This window comes from Vespa mandarinia, chromosome 1 (genome assembly GCF_050613455.1).
Source record: "Vespa mandarinia isolate Hongniang chromosome 1, ASM5061345v1, whole genome shotgun sequence".
Taxonomy (NCBI): Eukaryota; Metazoa; Arthropoda; class Insecta; order Hymenoptera; family Vespidae; genus Vespa; species Vespa mandarinia.
In genome coordinates, this window is record NC_140810.1 from 8758491 (window position 1) to 8773848 (window position 15358).

Below are 15358 nucleotides of genomic sequence, written 5' to 3' on the forward strand. Positions count from 1 at the left end.
GTATGTATATTCGTAATAAATTGATTTTAATTGATCTTAAGTAATATGATATATTCAACCAAACTGTATCTTTTTTATTGATAATGTAGGTATCAATTTTGCAAATAATTCAAATTTGTTAATATACGATCTTTCATGTAATTAACGTTTTACCGTATTTCTAATGTATTAACGATAGACACGTTTAAAGTAAAGTACTAATTAAAACGGCCCACTATCTTCCAAGAATTAAGAATTTCAAGGTGTTAACGTATTATCTTCTCACGAGGTACATAAGTCCGAGCAGGATCCTCGTGATAATTATTATCGACACTAAACATGGACTCGGTGAGGTCAGCCAGTAAATCACCGAGACGATAGGGTGCACGCGTAAGAGAGAAAGAGAGAAAGACAAAGAGAGAGAGAGAGAGAGAGAGAGAGAGAACACTTCCTTGAGAAAGATCCACTTTGGAGTTTCTACCACGAGTAATCATGATCGATCTCTTGGAAATGCTTTCACACGGCTTGGTCGAGAAGCGAGAAATAAAGAGAGAGATGGAGAGGAAGAAAAAGAGAGAGAGAGAGAGAGAGAAAAAGAACAAGAAAGAAAGAGAGAGAGAGAGAGAGAGAGAAAGATAGAGAGAGAGAGAGAGAGAGAGAGAGAGAGAAAGAGTGAGTTCACGGTGAGCTCGTTGGAAGCCGCCTCCGCCTTACGAGATATCTATTATTCATCTAACTCGAAATTGTCCGCTAATTACGCGCCACTTCGACGTCTTACACATACATTAATGGAAAGGAGATAGTAACACAACGATACCATATATGCATACATTAACTTACGTTACGAGATCGACGCTGGTTTGCGTCTTTCTAAGTCGATTGCACAAAATTATGTAAAGGAATATATGTTAGAAACAAATTTATCTCGGATCGATCGAAAGAAAAAAAAAGAAAAGAAAAAAAAGAAAAATAAAAAAGAAAGGAAAACAAAAAATAAATAAAAAAAAAAACGAACAAAGAATCATAGAGAGAAGTAAAGCAAACGCGATATCGATCGTTTTCGAATGAACCATGGAGATCGTTCGTTACACTTGAATCACAGCTTCTCGTTAGACGTTATTTATCGTGTAAGCGTGTAAAGCGTGTCTTGCGAACTAGCAAAGATAGCTACGTTAGTGTTACGAAACTATTAGTCGTACGAAGCTCCGACTTCTTGTCCCGGTGCTAAGTGCCTTAATTTGCTCTAATTGCCCGCGCTTCTGAAAGTTCTCCGCATTCCAAGCCGGGTCATTCTCAACTCGCGCTGTTCAATATTCCGCTATTCGTGAAGATAAGATCGAGATAGAGTCTCACGAGAAACTTGTCGTCGTCTTCGTCGTCGTCGTCATTGATGCGACGCAAAAGCGGATCGCCTACGCATCGCCTCTGGAAGCATGCGATTCCTCCTTTTATTATTCTGTTGTTTCTTTTTCTTTTCTCTCTCTGTCTCTCTCTGTCTCTCTCTGTCTCTCTCTCTCTCTCTCTCTCTTTCTCTCTGTCTCTCTCTTTTTCTCCTCCTCCTTTTTTTCTTTCTTTTTTTTTTACCTGAAAAAAAATTGAACGAACGGATCGTCGTGAAAAATTTCTAGGCAATTAGATCTGCTTATTTACATATGTAGAGCGTCATTTACTGAAAGATTCGGTCGATAATTTCTCCGAAAGAATTCTAAAGTTGAATCTAGGAAGTTAAACAACGAGCACGTCGACCGTCCTTGAGACGCGAGAACGACATTTGTTCCCCATATGAAAGAGTAAAAGTTCCAAGTTCCACAGCTCATTTGTCACAGCCATTGAAAAAGAATGGATCAGTTCGCTTAAAATGTATAACCCTTCTTATTTATCAACAAACACATCTTTTTTTTTGTCGTTTTAACTCTCGTTATGACTGAAAAAAGAAGCGACCATTCGATTTTTAAAAACGCTAAATAATTCGTGAAAGTTCTTCTTCTCGTTCTTCGTTGAATACGTGCTTTCGAAAGATTGATGAAAATATCTTCAAAGACGCTAACAAAAATTTTTGATGCTACCTGGATCGAGATTCTCTTTTTTTTCTTTTTTTTTGTTAGGAAAAATCGAACACACGTGTGTGAATATCTCGCAATCAAAATTCGCAAGGATTCTGTAATATTTCGTGCTAATGGAATATAATAATACGTATTCATCTGGATAGATAAATATTTAACAGATATATTCACAAGCTATATTCATAAGATATATTCATCTGTCTAAGTAAATATTTAACAAAGTTGACCGCCGAGGTAATCTTGCATAAATTGATATATTCGCGTAATACCTTTCATAACATTTTTTCTTTCTTTTCTTTAATAATTTTTAGATCGTTTAAAATTTACAGCAGAATTCATTGTCATATTATCTTTTTTATTTTTTTTATTTTTTTTTTTACATTAAACTTATATCACTGTTCTTAAGAAATGTGTTAAAAAAAAAATTGCAAAAACATTTTAATACCAGACCTATTTACGTCATCTTTTATTAAAACCCGTCATAACTAATGAGTACATTAAAATGCGTAGAATACATTTACTTTTCATTATAACATTACTTCATATGATTACGTCGGTCAAAGTCAAGATAAACTGCAAAAAAAAAAATATAAAATTAATAAATATAATACTATAAAAATATAACATTTCTTATTTCTATAATTTTAATCATGAAATCTAAAAATCCGTCGAATTGAATTAAAGTTGAATCGAAATAAAAATATATTATTAAATAACGTTTGCAAAATTTGATTATCGATCATCGGTAAACCTTTAGGATATTCAACGTATTAAATATATATATACATACACATATACAAAGAAAACATGCTCACCATCGTTGAATCATTCGAGTAGGACGAGGAATAAGAAGGCAAGTAGTTGAGTTATGTCTTAATTCGATCGAGATGCGTGAACGACTCGCTAAGGCATCGTTCTTACTGCGTTCTCGAACGGAAAGAGTTCTCGAACGGAAAGAACTAGTAAATGGTCAGCATCGGCATCGCATGGCTTTCACCCATCCATCTTCGTTCGAACCACGCAAGTTTTTGCTTGGAACGAAGCGACATAAGCCACGTTCCTCGATGCATCGAAAGGTATAGATCCGATTGGAACCTTAGATCGTCTTTTAGCATGCTCCTGAGAGAAAATACAATAGTATATTTACTTATTATTAATGCGCTAATCCATTATCCATAATAAAATAAAATGTTAATTGTCTCTATTTGGCCGATTCGCTAATCCATTATCCATAATAAAATAAAATGTTAATTGTCTCTATTTGGCCGATTCTACGAACGAGCGAAAGGAAATTTGTTCGGCGAGTTTTCGTTAAAAATAAAGACCGTATCCTCGTTTTCTCCTTACAACGTGACATTTACAATTTCTACGCGATGTTTTCTGATGACCATCTGCCTACCCTATAAAATGTTGCTAGAGCTGCTCTTCAAAGACAGTAGAGAGTCAGATACGTCCATGTACGTACGTACGTACATGCTACGTATTACAAGAGTAGTAGCGGTAATTCGTACGAAAGAAGACAACGATTAATCCTATGCGACATAAGTGCCAGGACTAACGTGTCCCTCTGGGAATCCTTGTGCGAATCCCACGACTTCGAGAGAACTTATACCTAAGATGTTTCTTCCAACGTTCTTATTATCAGGAACAAAGCGATACTTGTTTTTTTTTTTACAAACATTTCTTCAATTAAATACATTTTATTCCCATTTCTAATGATATATAGATACGATTAAATTATTGATGAAATTACTCACGGTTATTTTTTCAAAGTTTCCAATTTTAATAATTCATTTTCCAAATCTACATGCGATATATATTTCTCGTTTTTTTTTTTCTTTCTTTTCTTTTCTCTTTTTTTTTCTTTTTAATCAATAAAAAATCATCATACGCTCTTCTGAAATGAAAAGAGAGAAATATTTCAGATCTATACTGATTTGACTAACTTTTTCCTCGAAGAGAAGGATGGAATAGATCGATCCATTGGGTAGCACAGAATGCTTTCGTTAAAACGGTGCGATCCGCGACGAAGCTATTCGCCGACGGCAAGCTCGTGCTTTCTCGATGGGCAGTGAACAGGAAGATTCCACGGAGATTGCTCGATACGCTATTACAGCAACGCGAAGCGCGCACGATCTATCTTTCTCTCTTTCTCTCTCTTTCTTTCTCTCGTTCTCGTTCGCGTGTGCACACGTATCTGGTTCTGCAAGGATTTTCTCGAACCGGGGTTACCAGTTCGAGGCTCTCTCTCTCTTTCTCTCTCTCTCTCTCTCTCTTTCTCTTTCTCTTTCTTTCTCTCTCTTTCTCTTTTTCTTTTTCTCTTTCTCCTTCTTACTGGTGAGTTAATTGGCGAACGTAGTTACCTCATCGTTGAAAAAGAGAGAGAGAGAGAGAGAAAGAGAGAGAGAGAGAGAGAGAGAGAAACGCGCTTAGTTTCTCCGCGAGAAGAACGTCTTGACATTGTGTCGAGACTCCTCCTTTCGCAATGGGGAACGCTTTGACGCGGAAGAACGACTTAACGATCCTCAGCAATTTCCATACGTCGAGAGAGATCCAACTCGCGATCCAACTCGTCGAAGTATCCTTAAACGAGAGAGAATTCTCTTAGATATTAATGCGAATGGAAATAATTTCGTCGAGTACTCGCGATTATCGACCATTTGATTTCTACCTATCAAATAATTTTCTTAAGTCGTTTCTACTTTAAAATATTTATTTTTATTATATAGCATTTGTGTATCATTATAAATTATATTTATATCGGAAATAAAGAAGGTGACACTCAACCCTGACGCAACTCGAAGATTACAACAATCAATGGAAATCTTAGAAATTGGTAGGTAATGGTTACGTACCGAGTAAATAAGTATACATACTTATTTACGTCGTACGTCGTATATTGTACGTCGTCAACGCGATATGTATATATATATATATATATATATATATATATATCGAATTAACGGATATATAAATTTACTTAGATACTTACCTACAATATATATTTATTAGAGATACTACAGATAGTACTATCTACTAAAGCGGAATGAAAAGTTTCGTTTCCTTTATCTTTACCATTTTCCATTTCTTATTGCAATATTATCTTTCAATTAATTAAACGAACTGTCGGATCTAAGAAGTATTTGATAAATAGATTTTAACGTGCGTTCACCATCTTTCCTATCATCACGGTAATCATATTGCGATTAATGGTGCGAACATCGAAAGAATAATTAGTTAACGGCCTTATCATTAAAACTAATTGAATGTACGTGATCCTTGGTATTTAGAGTACCTGCTTATTATGAGCTCGATGATTAACGTAAGATAGAACAAGATATAGATTGTGAGTTATTTAGCGAAAATCCATTACGTAGACAAAAAAAATTAAAAAGCGTTATCAATATGAAGAAACGGATTGTTTACATCGACTACGAGACTGCGGGACTTCGATCGGATGTGATTAAAAATATTACTTTATCTCGAACTTCTCTTTGCTCCAATTTGTTCAATCTCTTACGTATACATTCGCGCGTTTTTTCTTTCTTTTTTTTTTATTCCTCTCGCTGTCATCACGTTTCTCCAAGTATTTTTCTTCTTTCCTTTTCTCTCTTTTTCTTTCTCTCTCTCTCTCTCTCTCTCTCTCTCTCTCTCTCTCTCTGTCTTTCTCTCTCTCTCTCTCTTTTTCTTTTTTTCTTTCTTTTTTCCCTTTCGATATTTTCCATTTCAAGTTCCGCAATGAAAAAAACTTTACCATTTCATTGTTAATTATGTTTTCATCTCTCATGTGTATCCACAAAATATAACTGTATTTCCAAAGTTTTCAAAAAATAGTATTGTTGTTTACATAATATCGTATAACGTCGATAGATAAGTATTTTCATGATGACATAATTAGTTATACCAAAATAAATATAACAAAGGAAATAAAAATGGGACATTTAATCTTTACAACGCCTGAAAATAAGCGGCTGGCAATCGGGTCATATGCCGGATTAATGTCAGTCGATTTACATACAATCCAAGTGGCAGATGTTAACAGGTCACTTTATCAGGAATCATTTCGATCCATGATACATATACGAGCAGCTGTTCGATTTGCGACGAAGAACAACGCGTACGACGATGTTTTTTCATCTCTCTCTCTCTTCCCCTCGTTCGCGCGTGCTCGTATACACACACACACGAACACAAACACAAACAAACACTTTATTTTCCTTCTCTTCTACTAGCTTTGTTTGGCAGCTCGCTACGGAAAAAAACGGCTAGTCGTTCCGCGTGTTTTCCTATTAGGTCGTTACAATGCCGACCGCCTATGCGACACAACTATACCTTCTGCAAACTCCTTTCGTGTAATGAATCTAACGACTAACATAAAACAAAGAACGTAAAAACGTAAGAATGCGGTCATAACGTGGATAAACATTTGTCAGTACGTCTGATGATTAACATTTCTTTAGAAATTTCGAAATCGTAAAATTTTAAATCCCATTGAATATGATTCAATTGTGAATTCGTCCTACGATTTGCGATTGCCAATACCTATCGAGAAAACGTTGAAACGTCGGTAAGGAACGAAGTAGTCCAGCAAGGATCGCAGATCGGAAAGTCGCATACGAGTTTAACGGCCCTGGTTCGATCGTTGAATGATGTACGATCGGAACGCACGTGTGCCCGAGGGTTTTACCTCATACTTCTCTTAACTCTTTCAACGTTCCAACGTAGCTATGTACTTTATATGTATTTACAATGTGTGTGTATGTGAGTGTATATATATATGTGTGTGTGTGTGTGTGTGTGTGTGTGTGTGCAGAAACGACCGCAATATAACTGCTTATCGGTAATGTATTGAGTTTGACGCGCGTTTATTCATGAATTGACTGAGTTCTTGCTAAGATGTGAACCAAAAGAGATCTTCGTTAGAAATATACGCGATCAAATTTATTTCATTTATTTGAAATATTTTCGTAATCACAAGAAATCTTTGTGTTTTCGTTTTATTTTTAGTGGTATATTTATCTCTTCTTTTGTTTGTTTTTGTTTTTTCTTTTTTCCTATCCGAAGCTACGAGAATTTTAATTATATTTTTTGTGTACTCGACGAAAAAGAAACAAACAAGAAAAGGGAGAAAGAGAAAGAGAGAGAGAGACAAAAAATATTATCTGAAGAGGATCGTCCGTATCTTAGAATACAGAATAAGTCTTGCTTTCCTTGTCTTTTTATTTGATTACGACGACGGCGACGACGATGAGGGTACCGAAGGAAAATTGAAATTGATCCTTCATTACTTGCGGTTTACGCGTAGCCAAGAGTACCGGATTAGGTATACCATCGACCGTTATTACGGCAGACAGTATAATGCGTCCCACTAGGCTATCGATAAATCCGGATAAATGTAGGATCATTTTTGCATACGAACAAAGATATTGTTTATCGATCGAATAAGGCCTTTTTTAACCCTTTAGGTATCTTGATAAAAAAAATATATATATATATGTATAAGATAAAGAAAATAGTTTCATATAAGGAAAGTAAATACAACAATGTAATTTAAGAAATCAATAATGTTACGGTTACTTTTCAAAATATTATATAGAAATATGAATTTATAGATGGTTCGATATAGGTATATAATGTATATAAATTTTAAGATCAAATTGAATATGAATAGATATTGATATAAACGAGTATTGAATATGTGACTGAACGATTTTGAATCTGAAAAATTTAATAACAATAATTCACGTTTTAATAAAGTCGCATAGTATCTCATAGTTATCGTGTTATGTTACACGCATATATAGCTGTTGCATTTACAGTTTTAAAGATAGTTTATTAAGTATAATTATTTTTGGAATATTAACTTAAAGTACATATCGTACATTGATCTATCTTCGGTATTCCTTTAGATATATACATGTGTAAAAAAAATCTATGAAAATATCTAAAAGTCATATGAGAATTTGCATTTTTGCGAACAAGAGTAAATAGGTACAAATAATAGTGTTGAAGAAAAGCGCGGAAAAGAAAGGAAAGTATTTTCTCGTATGTCGATAATTACGTACGAGCTACATATAATTCAATATTACTATCGCGCACCAAAGAAAGCATTATCGACCATTCTCTCGCGAACGGTGAACGAACGAAAGTGCACGTAAGTATATCTATCATCAAGGTGTAATTTACATCAACGCCGTGAAGAATTTAAGATCCGTGCTTTTAGTAGAGACCGAACATAATCAATTCCTTTCGGTCCATTGTACTAAGAACAGAAGCGACAGTGCATATACATACATACATACATGCATATATACATACATACATGCATGCATACATACATACATACATACATACATATATATATATATATATATATATATATATATATATATATATTGCGAAATATCGAGCGAGGCTTATTCTAGACGAGTTAATACGCCTATTTATTTTCATTAATTTCTAGCGAGCAAGAGCGAGCGATTCAATCGCCCCGGTTAACGATACGAACCTAGAAGATAAATCGATTGGTCGCTAATTCGTGCAAGGGCCTCGATTACGCGTTACACGCTTTACATGGCCTGTACCGTTGAATTTATGCTGAGATACGCGGGGAGAACGCCATTTACGTCAAATTAGCTCCATTAGAACGTTCCTTCGACGTAGAGAGGTAATATAATTACGAGAAAAAAGTTTTACTCTCTCTCTTTCTCTTTCTCTCATTCTCTTACTCTCTATCCGTCTTACTTTTCACGCACGATTATTATGGCGACTTTTCGAGCATCTCTTACATTAGCTGTCGTAATTTATCTTTCTCGATCGTGAAATTTGTGCGAGAAAAGCTCTATGTATCTATGTATCTATATATCTATCTATGTATATACATAAAAACTTACGAAATTGGCTCTTTAAAGAAGCTGACTTTTCTCTTTTAAAGTATTATAGAGAGTGTTATGATCTAAAAAGTTAATTATTTAAATACTTTTTTCGATTGTAACGATACAAAAAATATTTTGTATGCAATTTGAATGGTATCAAATACGCTGCTAAGAATATTTTTGTTCCAAGATCATTTTTTTCGGGACTTTCAAAGTCACTGATATATTCTTTTTTTTTTCTTTTCTGAATATCTACAGATGGATATTTACAAATTTTAATTTTAAGATGGTCATTTCAAGGGCATATAATTAAAAGATTGTATGTGTCCGAGTTTAATGTCAGCTACGATATGTCAGAAGATAAAAATATACCTATCTCAGCTTACGCTTATACGAAACGAAACCTCGGTTGAGAACTATCGAAAAAAAATGAGCATGGTAAAAAAAGAAAGAAAAGAAAAGAAATGAAAAAAGAAGAATATTCATCGTTCGATATCATTCAATGTTGAATGAGTATAAAATAATATTTTTAAAATAATTTCCATAATACTAATCTCATAATCGAAGTTGATATTTAAATGTTACCTTTAAGGTGAGACACCCTGTATATCTTATTCGTGGTAGAGATCGTTCTCGTTCGTAGAATGAAGGCTTGAAAAGCGTCAACTTTCGAGGAAATATTCGATGGAAGGTATCGGAGTTTAGGTAGCCCGTCACGTAAAAGGTATGTATTACTCGGGACGTTCCTCGGCGCTTAATGAAACGCGTACTTCTGGGAACCACGTCTCAAACACGTACGACGGCTTACTAATGTTTCGTGCATGACAATCGCGGACGAACGTGTGAATGTCGCACGGACAACGACCCGGAATTCTTTACCTGGTCGTCATAAAGTTTCTTCGAAAAAAGAAAGAAAAGAAAAGAAAAAAATAAGAGGAAGAAAAGAAAAGAAAAAACGGAATCTTCCCACAACAGAAAATATAACTCCCTCTACCATTAAGCTATTGTGGGTTTTAAGCTCTCCAAAACGAGCATCTGTGTTGAATTCTGAATGAGCTATAACGAAAGAGAGAGAAAGAGAAAGAGAGAGAGAGATAAATAGAAGTTGGTTTCCTTTGTTAAAGGACTCTCCTGACGTATCAATGCAAAATGGCCGATGTTCGTCGCATCCAAAAGGAAGCGATTTTAACACGGAAATTGCCGGCAGGCTCGTTCTAGAAAATTTTCTGAAAGGTGGAATGTGGCTCCATTTTATCCAAGAAGCTTGTTCGAATTCACCCTATGGGCTTTTCGTAGGATGCTCGACGTGAAACTCGTCATCGTCGTTGTCATCCGCTTGAAAGTTGAGCGTCATGAAAGGTAGAGTAAAGCGAGAGAGAAAGAGAGGGAAAGAGAGAGAGAGAGAGAGAGAGATCATATGAGTGAGTGTGATGAGCGAGAAAACACGACGTCAGTATTCGCGCGTTTCTCACGAGCTTCGTCCTCTCTAGACAGGGTTGCTAGAAATCTTTAGTTGAGTGGCCGGTATTAATCTTCCTCCAACTTCCTTCTACTCGAGCTATATGTATCTAATACATTTTTTTTTCTTTCTCCTCTATCCATCGAGATATCGGGACTTTCAGCCTACGGGAGAAAGCAGAGTGTACGACTGCTGCTCGTCGTCTTCGTCGTTGTTGTCCTCGTCGGCGCTGTTATTATTGTTGTATGTATCTCCTTGGCCCGAAGAGAAGTGAAAACCACTCGGCCGCCCGTTATTTTTGTCAGTGCCACGAGATGACTCGAAGAAGTGGGAGGAAGATAATGGTCGATCGAAGAATACAACAGCCAAGTTTGATCGTCTCCTCTCTCTTTCCTTCTTTCTTTCTTTTTTTTTTTTATCTTTCTCTTTCAGTGCTTTCCCCTTCGACCTTTCACATGGAAAATTTTCTGAACTTCTCGAGAGTACAATGATAAATCGAGCGTTTCTAACTACTCGCTCGAACCAATAATTTATATTGTAATATTTTTTCTTTTTTATTTATTTATATTTTTTTCTTATTTATTTGAGATGCATATACACATATACGAGTGAGTAGGTATATTATATTATACTTATATTTACTAGGGGGAAGGTCGTTCATAGAAGCGGAATCGAAAGGACTTAGCGATGAAACGAGAAATATAGAAAGAGATATAGAAAGAAAGAGAGAGAGAGAGAGAGAGAAATTCCTTCGAAAGCGATTTGAAAAGCGCCTCGTTAGCGTAATAACTTAACGGATCGGGGTATGCCGAGAGATCGTAGAAGATATCTCTACGAAGGGGGATAACAAAGTATCCGGTACGTCCTTGCGAGATCGGATCGCTTGCACGAAAAGAGATATGGGAGAGAAACGTCATTGGTCGAGGAAAGAGAAAGAAAGAGAGAGCGGGAGCCAGAACGAGAGAGAGTAAGAGCAAGAACGAGAGAGAGAGAGAGAAAGAGATAGAGAGATAGAAAGAGAAAAGGATAGGAGTCTCTCGAGAGTCACCTTGGTCCTCTCTCACTCTCCTCGTAACCCGTGAATACATAGGTACACCCGCGCACGTTGGAAAATATCTCGAGGGTCATGGTTACCTCTCTCTCTTTTTTTTCTTTTCTTCCTTCTCTCACCCTGGATATCCTTGATACGGAATTGTATTCGGAGTCGTTGTACCACACCGAGATTATTTTTAACAGGCTACGGGGACATGTAAAGTAAGCTCTCCGCAGATACTTAGAAGGCGATGGAATCTTCATTACCCGTAGCGACGCGTTCAAGTCCTTGCTTACGATAGGGATGCCCGTACGAATAAAGAGGAGAAGAAAGAAGAAGAGGAGAAGAAGAAGGAGGAGGAAGAGGAGTACTGCGAAGAGGCGAGCACGCGCGACTGACCGATCCTTCGTCCTTTTTCCTTGTCGTCGAAACTCGGAGAGGGCCTTTATCGCGACGAGACTTACGAACTCCGAACGAAAGACCTTCGGCATCGGCCATTTTGCTCTTTCTCTCTCTCTCTCTCTCTCTCTCTCTCTCTTTCTTCTTTATTTTTTTTTCTTTCTTTTCTTTTTTTTAACGTTGTTGTCCCTCGTACGAGTTTTACAAGCTCGATCGAAATGGTTTCTTCTTGTCGCCGGTGCGATACGCCCAGGCTTTTTACTCTACCGGAGATCAAAGCGTTCTGACAACTTATTTTTTAAAAGAAAATAAATATCGACTCATTTCTCTCATTCTTTTTCCCTTTCTTTCTCTCTCTCTCCCTCTCTCTCTCTCTCTCTTTCTCTCTCTCTTTCTCTCTATCTCTTTCTGTCTTTGTCTGCTCCTTTTTATTCTTTGAATTTTCGCGATAACGGAGGATTTTCTGTCGAAGAGAATCCCGCTTTTGGGTGGCCCCGATCGATGACAAAGAATCCAGAGGCTCGTCGATCGTACGAAGTCTCACAATCGTGAGCATGTTTTATTTATCGAAATAACTCCGGAGAGCGTGGAGTCGTTCAACGAGTTCCTTGCTGACCACAAAGACGACGAAGACAACGACAACAACGACGACGACAACAACAACGACGACGACGACGACGAAAAGGATGTGGATCGAGGTTAGTTTCTCGGCTTAACGAGCCTTCGAGAATCTTTGAAGCTAAAGAGTAACTCTCCGTCTTAGAATCTCATCGTCCGTTTTAAACTCCGTTATCTAACAGTTTCGGCGCAATCTCTAACGGTCCCCTTTCTCCGGACAATGAAATGCCTCTGAAATATGTAATATTATAGCAACGGTGGACCTTTTGTAAAAAACCAGTCTCGCGCGAGCATCGTCAAATGGAATTACGTCGCGTTACGAGTAGCAAGAGCGAGAGCTCTCAATTCGCGGTAGTCTGTCTAGCGGTGCTTACTAACATTTACGAGTAACCTCGTCTGAATATCTAATTGTAGAACAGGACAAAAGAAAAAAAAAACGGAGAAGAAAAAAGGAAAAGAAAAGAAAAAAGAAAAAAAGTAATAAATACGATAATGTACGTAGTAAGGCCGACATGACATGACGACGATGTTTCAACCTTTTCAAAGTGACTTTTGGTTATTCGTCAATCTTTTCCAGATCTTTCAAAGACGCTTAAATAAAAGTCAGACTTTTTATTTTTCATCTGAAAGAAGAGACTTCTTTTACGAGTTCTTCTATTAACGATTGCATTAGATAAATAGCTTTTGTTCATTCTATGGTGTTTTCGTAATGTTTTCGAAACGCGCGCATGCGTATGTATTTAGGTACTAAAATACACATTTAAAGAATAACACGTGCGACTTTTTAATATACGACAAGGTCGCACCTAATTCGTTATCCGATGTCTCATCATAATCTTTCGACTCTTTCCTTCTTTCGTTTCGTTCCGACCACATTCAGTTGAAACCGTGGGGAGAGAGCACATTGTAGTTCAAGGGGGCAGCCGTCTGACAACTCAATCCCACATTGGGAGAGGCATTTCTATTTTTAACCATGGGCGGACAGGACTCGGATTCTATCCGAGGCTCATAAACCGGATTCGTATCTTGGAATCTGAGGGGGTAGTAACGATGCAGATGGCGTACCGTACGTACGCACCTACGTATTTACTTACTTACTTATTTACTTTGTTCGACTCATAGAACGCACGCGTCCGGGTTAATATCTCATGTTGAGAGTCGTCGGTGCTGAAACTGAAATCGATTCTTCGCAGCTTTCTCACGTCTCGGTTAACCTCGCGTTCACTTACTTACTTACATATACCCATTACTCCTTTTTCTCCATCTCCCTCTCCCTCTCCCTCTCCTTCTCTTGTAAACAATTCCGAAAAGAGAGGAATTACTCGACTGAACATCGACAGGATAATAAAATTCCAATGTAGGTAGTTATATCTTATATGAACGTGAAAATGTTGTGGCGGGTAGGTAGGTAGGTAAGTAAGTAAGTAAGTATGTGTGGTTTGTATCATGTAAGGCCACCTTGAAAAATCAGGCTCTCGAGTTCGTCGTTTAATACGCGAACGACCACGGACTTTCGTGTCGTAAAGTTTTTCCTAGCGTTGCGGTATAATGTAAAAAGGCCGCGTGTAATTGTCGTCTGTAACTCCGATACCTTGGACTCTAAAACGGAGCAAGGTCCAGGAGGACACGAAAGAAGATTCCACTTTCAGTTTGTTCGAAAGAAACGACGAACATTCATTTGGAACCTTCGACGATCGAAGAGATTCGTGGAAAGTTTTCGGCGAGTCATTTCGTTCTTTTAAAAGAAAAAACAAATGAAAACATACACTGGATTCTTGATCGTTATACCGATCACGGACTAACACTTTCGTTCGCATTTTGGATCGTAAAGGACGAGGTGTTCAACGAGGAAAATACGTGAGGCATCGTTTTTTAACACATTTCTCATTTTTTTTCTTCTTGTCCGGCATTAAGCAAGACTCTTTTAAAATAAAAGATAGCGAAAGGGCGAGCCGGACACGTCTGTCCGGTCGCATTAAGCGAAATGAAAAATGACGAGCTCGATGCTCTCTGGTCGTAGGGCAGCGGAACGAGAGACAAAGACGTGCGTGTACGTTTGCTCACCCGCGTTTCTATGCTTTGAAGATATGTGTGCGTGCGTGCGTGCGTGCGTGCGCGCGCGCGGATATGTTTGTAAGAGAGCGAGATAGAGAAAGAGAAACTGGTAAGTATGCAGGAAAGCGATGCTCTCATCGATCTCTATTCCCAACGCAGTCCGTTTCACTGGACGCGAGACTCGCGCGAGCGTATTTACATTATCATAAACTGGACCTCTCGCATGCGCACGCGCGGCTCGTTGTCTCTAAGCTGGAGAAAGGAGAAGAGAGCTAAAGGAAGATAAAGGTCGGAGTCGCGGACGAGCGAGAACGAACCGGCCGAAAGGTACATTGGCGTCGTCTCATCTTCGATTCGAATTCGTTCCTTTGAAATAACAATTAATTTGATCGATTAATTTTTGTGATGAGTACATAAACGTTAATTGTTCGATAAATATTTTGTTTAAAACGTTCGATCGTATTAAATTTAATGTTATCGTCATACCGGTATCGTAAAATTTTAGGGTTAAATTTGAATGTATATATTACCTCTTATAGAGGTTTACATGTGGCCGCCAATGCATAAGAACGACGGAACTAGCGCGCATAACGACAAGCGTGCCGCATAATGCACGGAAATTTATGGCGTCGTCTCGGCGCAAATTACCGCCCTTGAACCGTCGCCGTGCAGCACATTATTTCACACCGAAACGGGGGATTATTTGATTTCTCCAGATGCAAAGATGCTCCGACTCAACGGCTTTTCCCCACGCCATGATCTTCGTGCTACTTACTATCAGCCTATGGGGTTTTATTTCTCTTCTTCTCATATTTGAAAGAAGAATACCTTATGTATTATCAAGAATTATGATATCTATGTAAAGAATCCAACATTA

At 37.5% G+C, this 15358-nt stretch overlaps 1 long non-coding RNA gene across 2 annotated transcripts; it reads right to left on the reverse strand.

The window, feature by feature from the left end:
* Positions 1-2494: 2494 nt before the first annotated feature.
* On the reverse strand, positions 2495-14631 carry LOC146873279 (uncharacterized). Of its 2 annotated transcripts, none has more exons than XR_014982832.1 (3): positions 14491-14631; positions 2858-3161; positions 2495-2615 (listed from the first exon to the last, which is right to left on the reverse strand). It is a non-coding gene; the product is annotated as an uncharacterized LOC146873279 (long non-coding RNA). The 2 variants fall into 2 exon arrangements; XR_014982831.1 differs by lacking the exon at positions 14491-14631 and adding an exon at positions 9503-9659.
* Between the last annotated feature and the right edge of the window lie 727 nt (positions 14632-15358).